This window comes from Bidens hawaiensis, unplaced genomic scaffold, assembly GCF_021521415.1.
Source record: "Bidens hawaiensis isolate Kalapana, Puna unplaced genomic scaffold, B.hawaiensis_p1.1 tig00041277_1, whole genome shotgun sequence".
In the NCBI taxonomy this organism is placed as follows: Eukaryota; Viridiplantae; Streptophyta; class Magnoliopsida; order Asterales; family Asteraceae; genus Bidens; species Bidens hawaiensis.
In genome coordinates, this window is record NW_027497313.1 from 39,300 (window position 1) to 58,879 (window position 19,580).

The window sequence follows — 19,580 nt, forward strand, 5'->3', positions numbered from 1 at the left end:
GAACATCTAGACAAGTACTTTCACTCACTTCAACATATTTGAGATAACCCCAATGGCTTCGCAACCTTAATTAGAAAAATCGATTTAGTTAAGGTTCATTACCTTTGATGCTTGACGAAAACGAGATGTGAAAGTTGTTCAAACAATTTGAATTTTGGGTATTTGAGAGCGAGAGTGTTAAGAGTTTTGCATATTTAAAAATTATCCAACATTAGCCAAACTCCGCCTTTTAAACTTCTGATATTTAACCGTCTGGGGCGAGTGTCCAGATGGGCCAGGAAGAAACACTTTGGGCCAATTGGATCAAGCCGATAACATACGACACTTGAACCCGTTGGGCCAAACAGAATGACCCACGGATCAAAACTAGCAATCGTCAAGTTTAATGAACTAAAGAATACAATCCCGATTCATGTAAAAATGATTTCTTAAAGACATTTGTTTCGACACGAGTAGATATGAGGTAAAAAAAATAAAATAAAATTAGAATAAAAACTAAACACAATTAATTTACCTATCTAGTCTTCAGAAGATTTAGCATGTATTGGGATCAAATTTCAGATGTTTAAAAACAAGCAACCTTTTTTAAGAAAAGATCCGAACATGAAATAATATTGATTAAGATACTTTCACAATGATCCATTTTCAGCGTTATTGTGACATAGTGAAAAGGTTGATAGTAGGTTTATTGTCATGATTTTCATTGCACCAATGATACGATTAGATTCAGTTAGGCATAAATCTTATATGGACATCACTTATGGACCTATGCTACCCATTATCTCTTCTCAAAGCTTATTTGGCTTTTCCTATATCACCCCAATTTAACCCCCTAGTGCCTGATCAAAGAATTTACTCTATACAAAATAAAATTTTAAAGCTTTAAGATTGAACGTTGGACTTACATGCCGTCCGGACTTACAAGCCTTACATTCAGGGTGTTTAGGACTTAATTGTATGCCCTACCCCTGTAGTTCCCTAGTGCCCCTTTAAGCTTATTAATAAAAATATGTTTGAATAATCATAATTTGTAGAAATATATATATATATATAGAGATATTTTTGGCGATCTAGACACTAACAAGCTCGTGTATGACTGGGTAATTACTTTTCTGCCAATCATTCGGAGAGATGTATCTAGGGACATGCAAGCATCTTCAAAATGACTCTCCACAATAAGTTTAGCAGATTTAGTTTATATCACTTCAAACTTTTACCTATCATAGATGGCTACCATACACATCAATGACTAATCAAGAGCCTTTTTAGCCTAATAACTTCACATGTTAGGCACACATAATCAATTTATCTATCATTTCTCAAAGTTTGGATCAATTATCATTTAAAAATATTTAAGATTCTAGTAAGCTTTATCTGAATAATAATATTACTTCCCCGATGATAACTTAGAAGACAATTTGAGATTCAATCACCCCAGTCACTTTCAGTTTTCAGGTGAATGGCTATCCCATGTGTCTACAGGTAGACGATAGGACCAAACACATAATAATATATGTCCCTCAAACTTAGGTAACCGACATAATTTTCAGTGAAAGAACTTAAAAAAAAGATAGTTAAACCAAAACTTATATATATATATATATATATATATATATATATATATAATTTTTTTTATATTCAGTCGCCCCAGTCACTTTCAATCCTTAGGTTAATGGATAACCCATACGTCAAGGATTGACAACGGGACCAAACACAAAGATATGTCCCTTGGACTTGAGTAACTGACATAGTTTAAGCGACAAAACAAAGCAGTTTTTTTTTATTTTATTAGAAAACACACACTCTTTTCATATTTTTCCTTTTCTCCCCCTAAATTTTTACAGAAATTATAGCAAGCAAAAACAAAATTTATGTACAAAATTAAACCTAAAAAAATACTCATTCTTCAAAACGTAACATATTAAGAAACCCTACAAGCACATTGAATATGGCTGTTCCGACCGGTTTCGTAAATAGGTCCGCCACATTATTATCAGTGTGGACCTGTTCAAGATGAATTAACTTCTGGTCGTAACAGTCATGAATAAAATAAATTTTGATATCGATGTGCTTGGTTTTAGAATGCTGAACCGATTTTTTGACAATGGCAATGGCCGCATCATTATCACAGAAAATAAAACTGTCAAGAAATTCCAAACCGTAATCCAGCAATTGATGTTGCATCCATATGACTTATGAACAGCAGGCAGAAGGAGCAACATATTTAGCCTCAGCAGTTCTTGTGGACACCGTTTGTTGTTTCTTGCATTGAAACCAGATGAGTCGATCCCCCAAAATTGACATCTAGAAGACATCGATTTCCTGTCAATATCATCACCTCCATAATTGCTGTCAGCAAAAGCATACAGATCAAATTCTGAATTCTTGGGATACCAAAGACCGAGCTTAGGTTTCCCTTTCAGATATCTAAAGATACGTTTAACAGCAATTAAACGAGATTGTTTAGGATTAGCCTAGAAACGAGCACATTTACAGCTGTGAACAAGATATAAGGGCGACTGGAGGTAAGATACATTAAGGACCCGATCATTGACCGATAGTATGTTTGATCTACGGGTTTCCCTTCAGGTTCTGATGAAAGAAGAGGTCTTTCAGTCTTATGAGTTGCCGCACTCTTGGAATCTTGAAACTCAAATTTTTCCAACATATCCTCAACGTATTTCCCTTGATGTAGTAGAATGCCCGTCGAGCTTTGACGAACATGCAAACGCAGAAACGTAGTCATCTCCCCCAACGAGCTCATCTCAAACCTTTTCTTCATCACTTCCTCAAACTCAAAACAGAGAGTGGTGCAGGTAGAACCGAAGATGATGTCATCCACATAAATCTGAACCAAGATCATATCCTTTCCAACAATCTTTATGAACAATGTCTGATCAATGGTTCCACGTTTATACCCGTGCCCCAAAAGATAAGTCGTCAACGTCGCATACCATGCTTAAGGAGCTTGATGAAGGCCGTAGAGAGCCTTTTCCAACTTGTAGACATGCGATGGATGCTTAGACTCCACAAAACCTAGAGGCTGATCCACATAAATTTCCTCCTTCACTTCACCATATAGGAAAGCTGTCTTGACATCCATCTGATAGACTGTGAATCCCAAGTAAGATGCATATGCCAAGAAGATCAGAATGTCCTCAACATGAGCCACTAGAGTGTATACCTCAGTATAGTCCAAACCCTTAACCTGACGAAAACCACGAACCACAAGGCTTGCCTTGTTTCTAACAATTACCCCAGTATCATCCTACTTGTTGCGAAAAACCCATCTTGTATCCAGCGACTTCTTCCCAGCGGGTAGCTCGACCAACCTCCAAACCTTGATTTTTTCAAACTGATTGAGTTCCTCATGCATGGAGTCAACCCAACTTGGTTCTTGCAGAGTCATGTCAACCGTCTTGGGCTCAATTTGTGAAATGAAGCAAGAATACAAGCAGTTGTTAACTGCTCTAGTCTGACTTCTGGTTGAGACGCCAGCTTCAAGGGGACTAATAATACTGTCAATGGGGTAATCCCGTTGAATTCTTGATGGAATAGAGTGATCAGGAACAAAACAGTTTGCTAGTAAATTGGTTGGATCTTGGAGGACTTCAGTGAGAGGGTTCCTTCATCCCGATGCTGCTGTACTGTGCGAGTACGAGGAGCTTGTAATATACTCATTTGGAATGGCATCAGGGAATAGAGTGCTACCGAATATCTGACGAATGACACTCTCCCCCTCAACTGGTGAAATCTCTGCAGTAGAGGGCTCTTGTGGGGATACAGTCTCTTCCAGATTCTCTGATGACGGCTGAGTGGTGTCTAAAGGTTCAGATGGGTCCACACTTAGCATAGGAAACTCTTGAGTGTTAACTGGGACATCTTCTTCATCATCAACAGCAGTAGAAGTTCCTCCCCTTGAGTTATCTGAATCGATTACTAGAAACACATTGAATGGCTTGAACAGTTTGTCATAGTCAAATAACCAGTTAGGCCCCACACGAGCATCTATCTCATTTTCTTCCAGCCATCGCACATCATATGATTTGACGATCTATTTCGATGCATTATTATAGACTCTGTAGGCAGTTCGACCAGCATAACCAACAAAGTAACAATCGTCTTCCTTAGCTTCAAACTTCGGAGTCAACTCAAGATTTAATAAAGTGCACGGACAACCGAAGGCTCAAAAATGTGCGATTGTGGGCTTGTGACCATAAACAATTTCATAGGGAGTCTTCATCTAAGATTTGTTGATCAACACCCGATTTTGAACGTAACAAGCAGTGTTGACCGCTTCAGCCTTGAAGAATAATGGCAACTTTGAATCACATAACATCGTTCTTGCAGCTTCGATCAACGTACAGTTTTGTCTTTAAGCAACACCATTTTGCTGCGGAGTACGAGCTGAGCTGTATTGACAAAGAATTCCTTTGTCGGCACAAAAATGATTCAATGTAGAGTTCTTAAACTCCGTACCGTTGTCACAGCGAATCCCCTTGAGCTTGAAGTTCAATTGATTTTCCATAAGTACCAGGAACTTCTTGATCAATTCTGCAGTCTCACCTTTATTCGACAGAAAGAACACCCAAGTGAAGCGAGAGTAGTCGTCGGTGATGACCAGACAATGATTATTACGAGAGAGACTCAAGACATGAATTGGACCAAACAAGTCTATGTGAAGCAACTGAAAGACTCTGGAAATTGTATTAATCAGCTTTGGCCTGTGTGATTTTCGATGATGCTTGCCCAACGCACAAGCCACACACTTCTCAATAGTCACAAAATCTTTAACTAGTAAGCCACGTACAAACTGTTTTTCGCAAGATGGTTCAGGGTTTTGATATTGGCATGACCAAGGCGACAATGCCAAAGCATGGCATTATGTTCAAACACTTTAGAAAACAAACATGTAATTTCGTCAGGAACGTTCTTGTTAATGTCGATCAGATAGGCATTATCTTTTCTCTGAGATCTGACCAGAACCCACTCTTCTGGTATGATAATACCAAATTTTAGAATCAAACATTCCTTGTTGGTAAAGTGAGTAGAAAAACCCTTATCACAAATCTGTGACACACTGAGCAGGCTGTGCTTCAATTCCGGAACATAGTTAACATTTTCGAACTTTAGAACCCCATTACTCACGGTACCCTTTTGGGTAATCTTCCCTTTCTCTCCTCCCGCAAAGGAAACATATCCACTGTTAAACATTTGAATATCACTCAGCTGGAAATGTCCCCCATCATGTGCCTGGAACAACCACTATCAATAAACCAAGGTCCAATACTGTTTCTCCATGGCTGTTCTTGCACATTGTGCGAGATCAGTTAGTTTTGGGTTCCCAGTCCATTGTAGTTCTGGGTAAGCCTGACTTGGTCAACTGTGTTACGGGTTGCCATGACATATCATCATGATTATCAAAAATCGAATCAGAATACGTTAAGGACTTAGTTACCGGAGACTTGGGCAACCATTTGTATCTTGGTTTCAAAACTTTGTGATTTATACATTGGCTGACTTAGTCTCTGGTTTGCGGACAGGATACACGCTTGGCTTTGACCTTTTAAACATTCTCGGTTCTAGGCCCACTTTAGTCTTGGAACCGAGATTGTGTTTCCCTTCCTCTTTTGAGTCACAATGTGCTTAGACTTGGTCTGATGAGAACTTGACCTGTGAGCCTCGTTTCTCCTCCAATTACCGCCAGAGGGCTTTGACTTATAATACCTCATTTTATAAGAATGAAAGTTTCTGTAGGCATTTTTAGGCATAGTCCTCTGATGGCGTTTGTAATACGGAACATACGGGAGACTAGAGTAATTTCTAGCAATGTGACCGAGAATGCCACAGTTGAAACAAATTTGCTTTTTAACGAAAAAATCATTGTGGCCAATTCCCGGTCTTGCTCTATTGTGTGAGCTTGGTTGTCCATCTTTGGACTTAGCATTTGAGCTTCCACATTATTATCACAAAAATCCTTCTCTCATAAACTTAGGCGACAAATATTTATTTTGACTTTTAAGCTCATCAGATTTATTAAGAGACAGATCACTGCCTTTTGAAGTTTTAGAAAAAGTATCCAAATAATTGTCTTTGCTCTTAAAACCCGAGCCCACATACACATCAGTAACATCATTCTTCAAGACAGACAAAACAGGTGAATTAAAAGAAACAGTACATTTAATGGGTGAGTCCTCATCCTCATCGGTCCAATCCTTAACTACTACTTCATCTGAACATGAAGTAAACACATTAGAATCGTACCCTTTTTGGTTGTAGGTAACTTACCATATTGCAAGCACTTTTCTTGTTCTTCTTCTTCCTTAGTGAGAGGAAGACTAGTATAATTATCGTTATATGGAGGGGGGACCGTTGATATCCAATAACCACACCCTTATTTTCTTTCCATTTTTATTGATTTTCTATCATTGACTCCACAACAACGCTAGAGACTTCGAATTTTTTAAATTTAAATTCAGCATTCTCGAATTTGTTAGTTTAGCTATTTCCAACTTCGATGCATCTAACTCAAGGGTTAGTTCAGCAATTTTCTTTTTAGCATCTAGATGGTGACAGCACTTTATACTAAAATCCGATTACAGTTTAGAAAAATCTTGTTTTTGTGCCTCTCTTTTGTCTTTTAAAGCCTTTTCAAGTTTCTTAAGTGTGAAATTTTCATATTTAACACCCTTCATTTCCCTAATTAAGTTGCTATTGTGAATTTTATACAAACCCACTTTATCAATGCATGATTGAGAACATAATACAGGACTTACCTTAGATGGTTTGTTGGAGGTGAAAACCGTGAAAGCATGCTGAAGATCCCTGACCTGTTCCTCAGCTTCATTCTCCTCTTCTTCAACATCCATCTCTGCAAAATTTGCAACTTGATCACTTATGTTCAGTGCTGCCATCTGATCCTCCTAGGAGAAGTTTTGAACCACCAAACCACGTTCACCCACGCTCGAACTAACCACATTCTCTCCTCTTCCACCATTCACTGGAACCATCACCCTCTCTCTGTTCCCTTCCTTAGCCGAATTGGTACATTCACAAGAAAAATGACCTGGCTCATGACAGTTGTAGCACCTCAAAGAACTCTTGTTAAATCCCACCTTCTGATTAGCAGGTACATTCCAGTTGTTCCTGCCTGTCCTTTAAATGAACTTTGTGGCTCTAAAAACAGCCATGGCGATTTGCCAAGAAATGTCCATCTTTTCCACATCATCAGGATATATGGCATTATAGCAGTTCATGAAACCTGCCATTAAAGCAATGTTCTCTTGTGTCTTCTTAGGAATGGTAGGAATCTGAATGGGAGACTAGCTGGAGGTAGCCATAGGAATTTGTGATTTCGGTGTAATAGCCGGTTGTGGAAAAAACATGAGCAGCTGGTGTAGGTTGTGGAGTAGGTTGATTCTCTGAAGACTTGAACATGGAGAAGGTCTGCTGAGACTGCGACGATTAAGCCGTCTGAGTCTGAGACGACTTGAACAGTGAGAAACTGTCTTGTGAAGCTAGAGAATTATTGGAGGCAATGCCATAACCAACAGTATTGTAGGTATTCGCATGATTAATTGCACGCTACTTGTCGTCCATATCAGAAGCCTTGATTATTGCCATCACCTCAGAGAGTGTTAGCCTTGCCAAATCCTTGGTCTTCTTAATGATAGCCACATTCAGATCCCAGTTCTGTGGCAGTGAGTTGACTAGCTTGTTGTTGATCTCAGCAGGTGTGAGGTTTATATTGGCCAATCTTATCTCCGTGACTAACAAGAAGAACCAGTGAAGCTGTTTTTCAAGAGACTCTCCCAAGACATAGTTGAACATGTTGAATTGTTGTCTTAGGAGATCTTGCCTACTTCTCCTCATGTCTTCATTTCCTTCAAACACTTTAATGAGAGCCCCCCATAATGCTTTAGCAGAATTCAACTCTCTAAATCCCAATGCAATTTCAAGCGAAAGTGCCATGTTCAAGGTAGCCAGAGCCATCTCGATCTGCTCAACCGTATCGAAATTAGCATCCGAATACATCTCAACTTGCTTTGTCTCCACTTCTTCAGAACCTTTTATTTGATATGTAATAACCTGAGGCTCCACGGTTTCGCATCCTTTGCCTTCACATACTTCTCAAATCTAAACTTCCACTTAGCAAACCCTTCTGAAGACAGTAGTCGTGGAACACGAGTGGTAGTCCCAATGATAGAGTCAAGTTCTTGATGAAGAGTGGCATTAGAAGACGCACTAACAGCAGATTGATCCATAATAGCCTTAACCGAGAAATTGAAAGAAAGGCCGAAAACATCAAATGTCTTCCAAAAACACAGAAGGTTGACCAAAAACGAAGAGATCTTCCCGAAAACCCTGATATTTAACCGAGAACTTAACAATCCTCCCAAACACCTTGAGGTTTAGCCGAGATCCTTGAAAATTTCCCGAAAGCTTTGAAGTCAACCCGAGAACTAAAATAGATTTACCGAGACCTAGAAATAGTTCAAGATATGGTAATCTTTGAATGTTCAACTAAATCCCGAGAAAGATGGGATTTAAATCCAAAAAGATAATTACCAATATCTATTCTAAACACAGCTCCTCACCAGCCGAAGAACACGAAGACCAATTCTTCAATCTCTAGAAATCTTCAACCGAAAGCACCCCCGTAATCACCAACAGAATCCTTGATATCACCAATAACCGAGCCTAGAAAAGGTCTATAGGCTCTGTTACCAATTGTAAGTCCCGAGAAAAAGGATCTTTCAATGTGATATCAAATAACTCAATGATTAGGCAAAAACTAATCACCAAGCCGATTCTATGAAACCAACACAAACACAAACAAACACCAAGAATAAGCTTCAAAACACACGTATATTGATACGTCGGGTGCTTAAGCCCTCAACAAACTTACATGGGTGAAAGATGAGCTTTTACGAACAACACTTACAAAAGCAACATACATCACTATATATACTCTACCAACTAGGCCAAATACTAACGAAAGCCCACTGAGATAACATGATCTCGGTTTACATAAAAAAGCCCAACTAAGCCCAACCCTACAAAGCATAGACCACAAACTCTGCCCCAACAAGAAGAAAGTTAGATTCGTGAAATAAGCTCATGATGCAAGGAAAGAAAAATTGAGGGCTAAAAGAGAAAGTCGGAAGAAGATTTAAGAAGAAAAGGCTAGGTAGATAAATGAGCTAAAGAAGGCTGAAGTCAAGGAATGGTTTGAAGACCCTGAAAGGGTTGGAATCTTGAAGAAGCTACTGAACACTAAAGGTTTCATTGATGCTCAAATTGAAAACTTATCTAAAGAACAGCTGATTGAAATTTACAATAGAGAATTAAGATTGTATAATGAGGAGAAGAAGAAATTGGAGGAAGAGAGAAGAATGGGAAAGGAAATACGGCCTGTTGAGGCTAATAAAGAACGTGCAGAAAGAGAAGGTTTAATGGATGTTGAAACAACTGATATGGTGAGTGTATTATGAAAAATAGGAGCAAATTATGTGGAGCTGATCTTGAAAGCCAAATCTGAGATTAAAAGATTGTTTGATGAGTCAGAAAAGAAACATTCAAAGAAATCATCAACATAATCATCAAGAGCTCCCATGCAGATGATCAAATCAGACATGCAGAGGCAACAACCTACAATAAATTATTTCAATTTGCCAACAAACTTGTACTTTGATTCTAGATCAAGAACCTTAAAGGTTATCACATAAGATAGAATGGAGAGCATGATAGTATTCAGAGAAGATTTTAAAGAGTTCAGGAGAGAGCAGCTAGAATAAATGGCCAAGCTGGATTGTATGACTATCTTCAGAAGGATAGGCTGGCCGGAGAACAAACGAATGTTCTATCAAAAATCTTACCTGATCAACTATCTAATGGATTTCCTTTGTTGGACAAGAAGAGGAAATGGACACATTCTGACGCTAAAAAGACAAGGAGAGATAAGAGGTTAAGGGAGGTAAGACTATCAGAATATTCATTTTTGCATGAAGAGAACAAGGGGACTACAAAGAAACAAGGGCCATCATCAAGCTCCAGCACATTGAAAAACACAGCTAGCTCTGGCTCAACACAAAGAACATTAAGAGAGAGCCTTGCTATGAGGAAGGAGATGTTGGTACCAAATTCTGAAGTTCAAGAAAATTGAAGAATCACAAGAATGACATTCAATAAGAAGAGTGAGACTGAGTCACTCAGAAACTTAGAAGGAAAATTGATTGCTATCGTGGAGCATGATTATGAATTGCAGTTCATACACGTCCAAGATTTAACTGACATTATGGGAGTGGAGACACCACTAGACTCAGTGGATGGTGTAGAACTCGATATGTTCAAGCAACGAGCTGCGGATGTTAGACATGTGAAAATGAATAGGGCTCGGAGGCTTGATTAAGGATAATGAACTACATGAATTGTTCTGAAAGGGAGTATTTTGTGCATCTTTGTAGTTTTTATCTTTTTGTGTATTTTTGATTTGATTTTTGTAACTTAATAACTTTGTAATTTAACTTGTAATGCCATGAAGGCAGAATTATGATTATGTAATGTAATGACTATTTCCTTTCATATGATTTGTGATTATATTTTGACAAATGTGTAACTAAATGTGGGTATGTTTTGGTGCATCTAAGTTTGTTCCAATCTAGGGGGGAGATTTTTAAGTTTGATATTTGCAAAGGAATATTGGAATCTTCTCAGCCTCCTCAAGAAATGGCTAAGTATGGACTTCGAGCAAGCTTGAACCTTCGAGCATTGAATTACTACCTCGAGCATGATATCTTACGCTTGTAATATTATCTTCTGGAATTCTTCTAAGTGTTGAAATTTTCGAGCAAGCTACACGTCGTCAAGAAAGGATGATCTTCATCAAGTATAGTTTGCTATCCGAGCAAACACTTGATCTATCCAGCTTAAACTAAGTCATTCGAGCATCTTGGGGGGGTCGAGCATGGATACAATAAAGGAAGATCTCAAATGTTCTAAGTAAAAGCTTCGAGTATATTTCAATCTCGAACAAGGTTCAGCACCCAAGTATGCTGGAGTTGTTCACAATAAATCCTAAGGAAATATTGAAGAGATCTAGGAGAACATGTTTGCTCGTGGGACCTATTCGAGCAAAGTTTGAATAAGTTACGAAGATTGAAGTCTGCAACAGTAGAATATTCTTTTAGAAAAATATTCTAAGTAAAGTCTGCTCAATAAGGATATATCATACTCGAAGACAGGTATACACTTGTATATATTTGTCATTTATTATGTATTGATTAGGGTTTCTAGAAGGAATTCTATGGGCCTATAAATAATATCTTAGGTTTTGTAGATAGGGCACGGGTGCATAACGATCATTGAGAGAATGTTCCTCATTTATGTTACCTAGTACCGCCGTCATTATGCACAGAAAACTCTAGACATTCCATGCAAACCTAATAAACTGTTTTATTGTTCATCAACGATAAATTAAATATATTGGAATCTTTTGTTTATTGCTTTGTGCTTGCTCTATCAATAATAGACTCAATCCTACTCTCTGTTTATACTGATTCTGCCAATCCAATCAGAAGGTCTTCATTGTATTAGATCTTGTGTGCTCTTGTCGACTATCATTAGTTTTGAACGAGATCCGGTCCTAAAATCTTGCATTTTCAATCATCCCAAATAGCTACCTATCATTGGCGTAAAAATAGATATATTTTGTCAACATAAAGTTGAACAAGTAATCACAATTTAAGATATAGATAATAATAGTAATAAAAAAATGACAATTCCTTGTGATATCATGCATTACTTCAACTAACATAGCATAAATAAAATTCGATTGGCCATGATTCATCAAACATAATCAATGCCTTCTAAATAATAAATGCAAATAATGGTGTCGTTTGGCCATGATCCATCGAATATGATCTATGGCTACTAAGAAGGCGTATTATCATACTATGAGGATGAGGATGAGATACCAACCAAAAATAAAAATTGTAACACATAGCAAGTAGCATTTAACAACTAATTGAGCAATATCACAATATGCAAATAATGGAATTGAGTTTGATAATTTAGTTGAGTGCATAAATAAACTTGGGTTTTATGTACGCATGAAGTCCCCACTAAAAAACAAAAATGGGAAAAGGGGAGTGAGGTTACTCACCTTAGAGAGATATGCGAGTTAAATAAGACAAAGATGTGAAATAAGCGAGCTGAGTCAACTTTAAATGAACCTACAATTCTCACAGAAAATAATATAATTAAAAACAGAATTTAGCAACTAGAATCGCGTGAAAACTCTATACGGTTCTCAAGATGATAAAAATAAGATTTAAGCGAGCAGAGATGGGTAAAAAGACTACTTCAATTGTTTTTACAATTCGATGACACATTTCCTCCAGAAAGTATACAGCAAATTCTTTCTATGAAAATGGGGAAAATGAAACGTATGGCAATTAGAACCTTTTGGACCGAGCAAAGCAAAGAGACTGTGAAAGTAGATAGAAGTACAAGGGCATTTCAAACAAAATAGTGAATTTGGGTTCGGGTTCTGGTCCGTCAGATATAAAATGTGAAAACAAAGCTAAAAATCTTCTGGAGCGAAAGCTAATTTTTAATCAGAAAATGGTGTAATCGAAAATCTATATTTTTAAATACTTTATTAACCTTAACGGGGTAAAACGAAATTGAGTTGTTAAATCGACTCAATCAATGATTGAGGTCTTTTGTTTAAAATACCAAAATGAACATCTTTTAACTTCAACACTTACCCAAGAGTGGATGGAATGAATACAACTAGAGAAGTCAAACTTGAGGCTTATGAAAAGTTAACCGTTAAGAACTTGAGCAATTGAGCACCAAAAAAACACGAATTGGAGGTAAAGTGAGATGGGGGAAACGATTATGAGGAGTTAGGGGTCGTTTATAAAGGATCAATTGGGCTTGGAGGGGAATAACTCGTTATAAATGGGTGAACTAATTGCATAATAACTAGATTGGTCAAAACATCAATTTTTAACAAAAATAACTTAATTCTTGTTCCTTACTCTAAGGAATCAAGGGAATATGCTTTGGTATGATGCCAATGCATATTCCAATTGTTCTACCAATATTAAACAAAAAAACAATTTACCAAATTAAGCAAAACCGACATGAATTGAACCAAAAACGAAAAATGGAAGTGCAGATGGGTCCACCGTGCGACAAGGTTTGTAGGGGTTCATGCAAACTTTTTTTATAACAAAACCGGTCCCTTGACTTGTTAGAATACGATGTTAAACACCAAAATACATGAAATTTTAGTTTGTAACTTGGTTAAAATCATAAATAAATAATTCTTAAATATACAAACATAAAACATAAAAAAAATGAAACCCTGAGTTTTAAAGGGGTCGGGTTTTCGGATTCGGAACATTACAAATGTTACAGTTTTTTTAATCAATGGATATTGATTGTTAATACCCCAAACTTTTGTTCATTGTGTGATTATACTCCCAACTTTCAGTTATTATTATCCACTCCCAACTTTCAACCTATTTGTCTCTAGCATTCCCGAACTTAACGGACCTAAACATCGTTAGTTTTCTTGCTGACATGGCATTTTTTTATTAATGACAAGCTTGTTGTGAATCCGACACCGTATTCTTTCTTCAACATTAAATCCCAACAACCTTCATTACCACCACCACTACCCACCGGCCATCCCACCACAACCCAAATACAACCACCGACCACCATCTACAAAACCTCAACAACTTTACTCTATTCTTGTCCCATTAACTTCACCACATAATCTAACCTTCCCTTGCTTGCTTATTTGTATACACAACATCCTTCGACCTTTGTTCATCATCATCATCGATGCTATCTTCGTTGCAGTTAGCCGAGTTAGGGTCCATGCACGAATTAAAAATCCTAACACAACTCCGACTACTATTTTCCACTCGATTTAGATTTTAGAACACGTAAACTAGGTTCAGGCACGATGCGCAAGGCAACCGATTGCGAGACGACGTGATTGTTTTGGCGGGCGAGGAGGAGATGCAACTATGGTGAGAGGATAAGGATCATTTGTAGTACAAGACAACGTATTCCAGCGGCAAGGGTTCGTAGACGTGAGACAAGCTGGGAGAACATTAAGGGTGGAGACAGAGGACGCATCTAATGCAAAGTTATTGGAACTTATTAAGGACACGGGCGTTGTAGAGGCGCTTATGTTCTTCGATGTCGCACCGACCGCGTAAGGTGGCTAAGGTATGGTGATTGGTACTGGTGGTGTTAGTTGGATGATGGTGGAGATGGCCGATGGGTGGCGATGGTGGTGATGGTGGTTGTTGAGGTTTTATGTTGAAGAAAGAAGATGGTGTGGGACCCACAACCTACTTTCTATTAATAAAAAATGCCATGTCAGCAAGAAAACTAACGGAATTATGTCCATTATGTTTGGAAATGTTATAAACAAATAGGATGAAAGTTGGAAGCGATAGTTAACAACTTGAAAGTTAGGAGTGTGAGTGTTATCAGCTAGCTATTGAAAGTTGTAAGTATTAGAAAACAATATTTCTTTTAATTAAATTAAATTTAGTTTGATGTTAAAGAAAAAAAAAAGAAAGAAATCGTATTCATCCACTCATAGTAAGTTTGACTAAAAAGAAAAAAAGAATGCTGAATAATAGGTTATAGAAAACGATTTGAAGGCCGGCTAGGAAAATAAGGATGTAGGGTAAGGGTGAACAAGGCTATAAATTAATCAATAAGCTCACCATAAACTCACACAATTTGGGAGTGGGGAATTCAATCCAAATGGCTAGCCATCTCTCTTTCTGTGTGTGGCTACTCTCACTTCTAATCTTAGCAAAGTCTGAAACATATATAGTTCATATGGACTTATCCGCCATGCCATCATTATTCTCAAGCCACCATACCTGGTTCTCTGCCACACTTGATTCCCTCACCACTTCATCTTCGTCAAAACTTGTGTATAGTTACACAAATGCAATCAATGGCTTCACAGCCACTCTTTCTCCATCAGAGCTGGAGCTCATTAAAAAAACACCAGGATATCTTTATGCCATTAAAGATACAACAGTCAAGCTTGATACAACTCACTCCACTCAATTCCTGGGTCTTAATTCAAACTCCGGGGCGTGGCCGGTTACTGACTACGGCAAAGATGTTATTATTGGGCTTGTAGACACCGGGGTTTGGCCAGAAAGTGCGAGTTTCTTCGACCATGGAATGAGTTCTGTTCCAGCACGATGGAAAGGCGAATGTGAAGTTGGAGTCAAGTTCAATTCATCCTTGTGCAACAAGAAACTAATTGGTGCTCGGTATTTCAACAAAGGGCTTCTTTCACATAACCCGAATTTAACTCTTTCGATGAACTCCGCTCGTGATACAGAAGGACATGGGACTCATACGTCGTCGACGGCTGCTGGGAATTATGTGAACCATGCATCATATTTCGGGTATGCAACAGGTACAGCGAGTGGTGTGGCCCCGAATGCTCATGTAGCTATGTACAAGGCTCTTTGGGACGAAGGTCTATACTTTTCGGATGTTATTGCCGCCATTGATCAAGCAATCAATGACGGTGTTGATGTGCTATCGATGTCATTTGGTCTAAACGGACTCCCGTTACATCAAGACCCTGTTGCCATAGCCACATTCGCAGCACTCGAGAGGGGTATTTTTGTATCTATGTCTGCTGGAAACCAAGGACCTGATTTTAGATCACTCCACAATGGAACACCATGGGTTCTCACCGTCGCAGCCAGTACGATAGATCGTGAATTCACCGGTGTTGTAACTCTTGACAACGGAGTTTCAGTAACAGGTTTGGCTCTTTATCCAGGAAAGTCAAGTTTGAGCCAAGTCCCAATTCATTTCGTTGGTGCTTGCGAGAAAGATTTTGATTATAAAAAAGTTTATAGAAAGGTTGTGGTGTGTCTTGACAAGAATAGCACACTTGTTGAACAATTTTTTAATATTCAGGATAGGTCGAATGTTTCGGGGGCTATTTTCATTACAAATTACACAGATCTTGAGTTCTTCATGCCAAGCACGTATCCTGTTTTGTTCTTGGATCTTGAATCAGGAAACAATGTTATGGATTATTTGAAAAATGTAAACCATGAGGAACAGAAGGTGAGTATGAAGTTCCATGGGACAAGTTTGGGGACTAAGCCAGCACCAAGTGTGACTAGCTATACCTCACGAGGTCCGTCTAATAGTTGTCCGATTGTCTTAAAGCCTGATATCACAGCTCCTGGTTCACTAATATTAGCAGCCTGGGCAGATGACATCCCGGCAGCATTGATCAGGAAAGACGTTGGTAGAGAAGCCAGAGAACTTTATAGCAAGTTTAATCTTATATCAGGGACTTCTATGGCATGCCCTCATGCCGCGGGGGTGGCTGCTTTAATTAAAGCAGCACACCCCGACTGGACCCCGCCCGCCATCCGGTCAGCTATGATGACTACATCAGACTTTCTAGACAATACGCATAAACCAATTCAAGATATTGGTGATAACAACAATCCAGCAAGCCCATTAGCCATGGGCTCAGGCCATGTTGCACCAAACAAGGCCTTGAACCCTGGACTCGTGTATGATATAACCCCGCAAGAGTATGTTAATCTTCTTTGTGGGTTAAATTACACAAAGAAGCAAATTAAAGCCATCACAAGATCATCTAATTACCATTGCACCAACCCGTCCTTGGACATAAACTACCCTTCATTCATTGCCTATTTTGATGCGAACAAAACTAGTTCAAGTAAAGTTGTTCATGTGTTTAGACGGACTGTGACTTATGTCGGTGTTGGAAGATCAGCATTTACCGCAAAACTGACCCCTGTTGGTGGGTTAATTGTCAGTGTTTCTCCAGACAAACTAAGTTTCGAATCAAAGAATGAGAAGAAAAGCTACAAGTTACGGATAGAAGGACGCTATACGACGAAAGATGAAGTCGTTTTTGGTTATTTGAGTTGGGTCGACGATAAAGGAAAGTTTGTAGTCAGAAGTCCGATCGTTGCTACAAGCCTACCAAGCACAGCTGACACAATATAATTAAATGGAATATTTCATATATTTGTCTTTGTTGTTGTCACACAAATAATGAAATGATTGGGTTTGGTTCAAAAGATTCCTAATGTTTGACTATACAGCGTACAATAATTGGTTATAACCATGCCTTTTTCTAAAAAGATATTTTTTTAACCTTCGATTTTTATAGACAACCAACACAAAAACAAACACCAAGTACACCCACAAGCTAACTCCATAGCCCGGAGAGTGGCACAAAAACCGAAACAAGAAATTACATGAAGTCAAAGTTACATCAATTTATCAAATCTACCGATCTATATTTAACCTACTTTGAACCAAAAACAGTCAAGGGCCTTAATATCTCCTATAATCTCTTTACTTTTTACTTCATTTCCATCAAACATTTTTTCATTTCTCGCTTTCCAAATCCTCCAACAAGTAATGATAATGATCCCATGAACCCTTTTCTCAACTACTCCGAGCTTACTTATCTTATGGAGATCTGCAAATCCCGAACCGAGAACCCATATATGGGAGGGATATTACACCAATGGCTAATTTGATCCCAAACCACCATCACGACAGTACACCTTGTGGTAATGTGATCAGTCGTCTCCATCCCTAACTCGCAAAGAGCACATTCTTTAATTGGAACCACTATACTTCTTCTTTCAAGCGCACCTCTTGTTGGTATTTTATTCATCTCAGTCCTCCAAACATGAATGTTGCACTTCGCCAGCACCCACTTTACTCCACTTCATGATTTACATTTTAGAAATGACCAAACCCAACACCTTCTTTAAACGAAGACCTTCGAGACAACCTTGCTTATCATCCCCCACCAGGTTAATTTAAATTTTCTGGGTCCACACATTTAGGAATTAACGCAATGAACGAAGAACGGACAACTGTGTTAAAACTTCCACTTGCATGAAATTCAGTCATAATTTTCCAAAAATCCTCTTCAAAAATTCAGAAAAATGTTTTGTGAACTTGAAGTTAAAACCATCCGGACCCGAAGCTTGATCCCCTTTACATTAAAAACCCACTTCTTTTATTTCCTGTTTAGAATATTCGGATATCATATCTTTTAGCATCTGTCTCCGACAATTCTTAAGGTTCTGGCAATTAAGCCCCGGTCTCTCCATGACATCCTCTTTAAATCTATCCCTAAAATGTTCCATCACCTCTTTTTTCCAAGATTTTTTGTTTATCGCACCAACTACCATCAATAACTAAACCAGGAATGTCGTTCTTTCGTTTCTCATTGTTGATGAAACCGTGGAAGAAAGCAGAATTTTCATCTCTGTGTGAGGTCCACTGAGTCCTGGACCTTTGTTTGAGGTCTTTAACTTTCATGTAGGCCAGCTCCGACAAATCTTTTATACACTCCCACCTAACCCACTCTCTTCTTCTTTGAACAAGTCTTTCGATTCCAAATCCATGTCCATCTTCTCCAAATTGGATTTCAAAACTGCTTCCTTTTTCACCTTCATTAGCTTTGTAATGTCCCACCATTTTTTATCTCGTTTCTTAGTATTCTGAATTTTTTTGACCAGATTCAAATCAGTCTGGCCATCCGGCGTCCAACTGGAGCATACTGCACTGACCACATCCACGAAATCAGTTCGCTCAAGCCAAAAATTAAAAAAGCCAAACGCACGATGCCAAAAACTTATATCTTTTAAAATAAGCTAGTCTTTTCCTGGTTTGGTTCCCGCTATGTCACCCCGATAAAAGGTTTCGACGACTTCTGTCAGAAACGACATCAAAAATTACCGTTTTTCAATTGAGTCCCCATCAATTGCCTGATAAATGATAATTATGTTTGACTGGTCAACCATTAGAACAAAATAAGGTGATAACGGGTCGACCAACAATTGTGGGAAAAACAACCTGTTAACATTTGAATCCTCTTAGTTTCATGAAATGTTTTGGATGAATTTACTTATGAAATATCTATTAAAGGTTTCTTATTAAAACGTGTATGAAGTTCTAGAAAGACTAGAGCCGACTCAAGATAATCTCAATAACTAAGAATACTATCACACATAAGCAAACTGAATTCACAAATCAAAATTAGCTATCGATCGCTTATGACCAAGGGTTTTTTAATTGGGTTTTACATGCCAACGAATTGAAGATTATAATTTGTACTACAAGAAATTTGGGTCATTATCCACACATAGTATATGTTGGTAAAACCCTATAGTAACATTCGTTAAATTTTATTTTTTTTAAACCCGAAACTGACCCGTTTTATTATTTGATGTGATTCATTTAGTTATACATATAACCATATATTACATATTTCGTATGTAATAGTTTTTTTTTCCTAAAGTTACTTAATGATATTAATCGTTACTAATATATATATAAATAAAAATTATAACATTTATGATTTTTCTTTATTCAAATATTACATAAATAACATTATTGATACATAACCAAAGTACATCCTTTTGATTTAGTTATGCCACATTTTTTTTTACCTAAAGTTAGTTTCTTTTTAAGATGAAAAATATCTTCCT

At 37.9% G+C, this 19,580-nt stretch overlaps 1 pseudogene; it reads left to right on the forward strand.

Moving 5' to 3' along the window:
• Nucleotides 1–14,752: 14,752 nt before the first annotated feature.
• On the forward strand, nt 14,753–17,144 carry LOC143592827 (subtilisin-like protease SBT3 pseudogene; annotated as a pseudogene).
• The last annotated feature ends 2,436 nt before the right edge of the window (nt 17,145–19,580 follow it).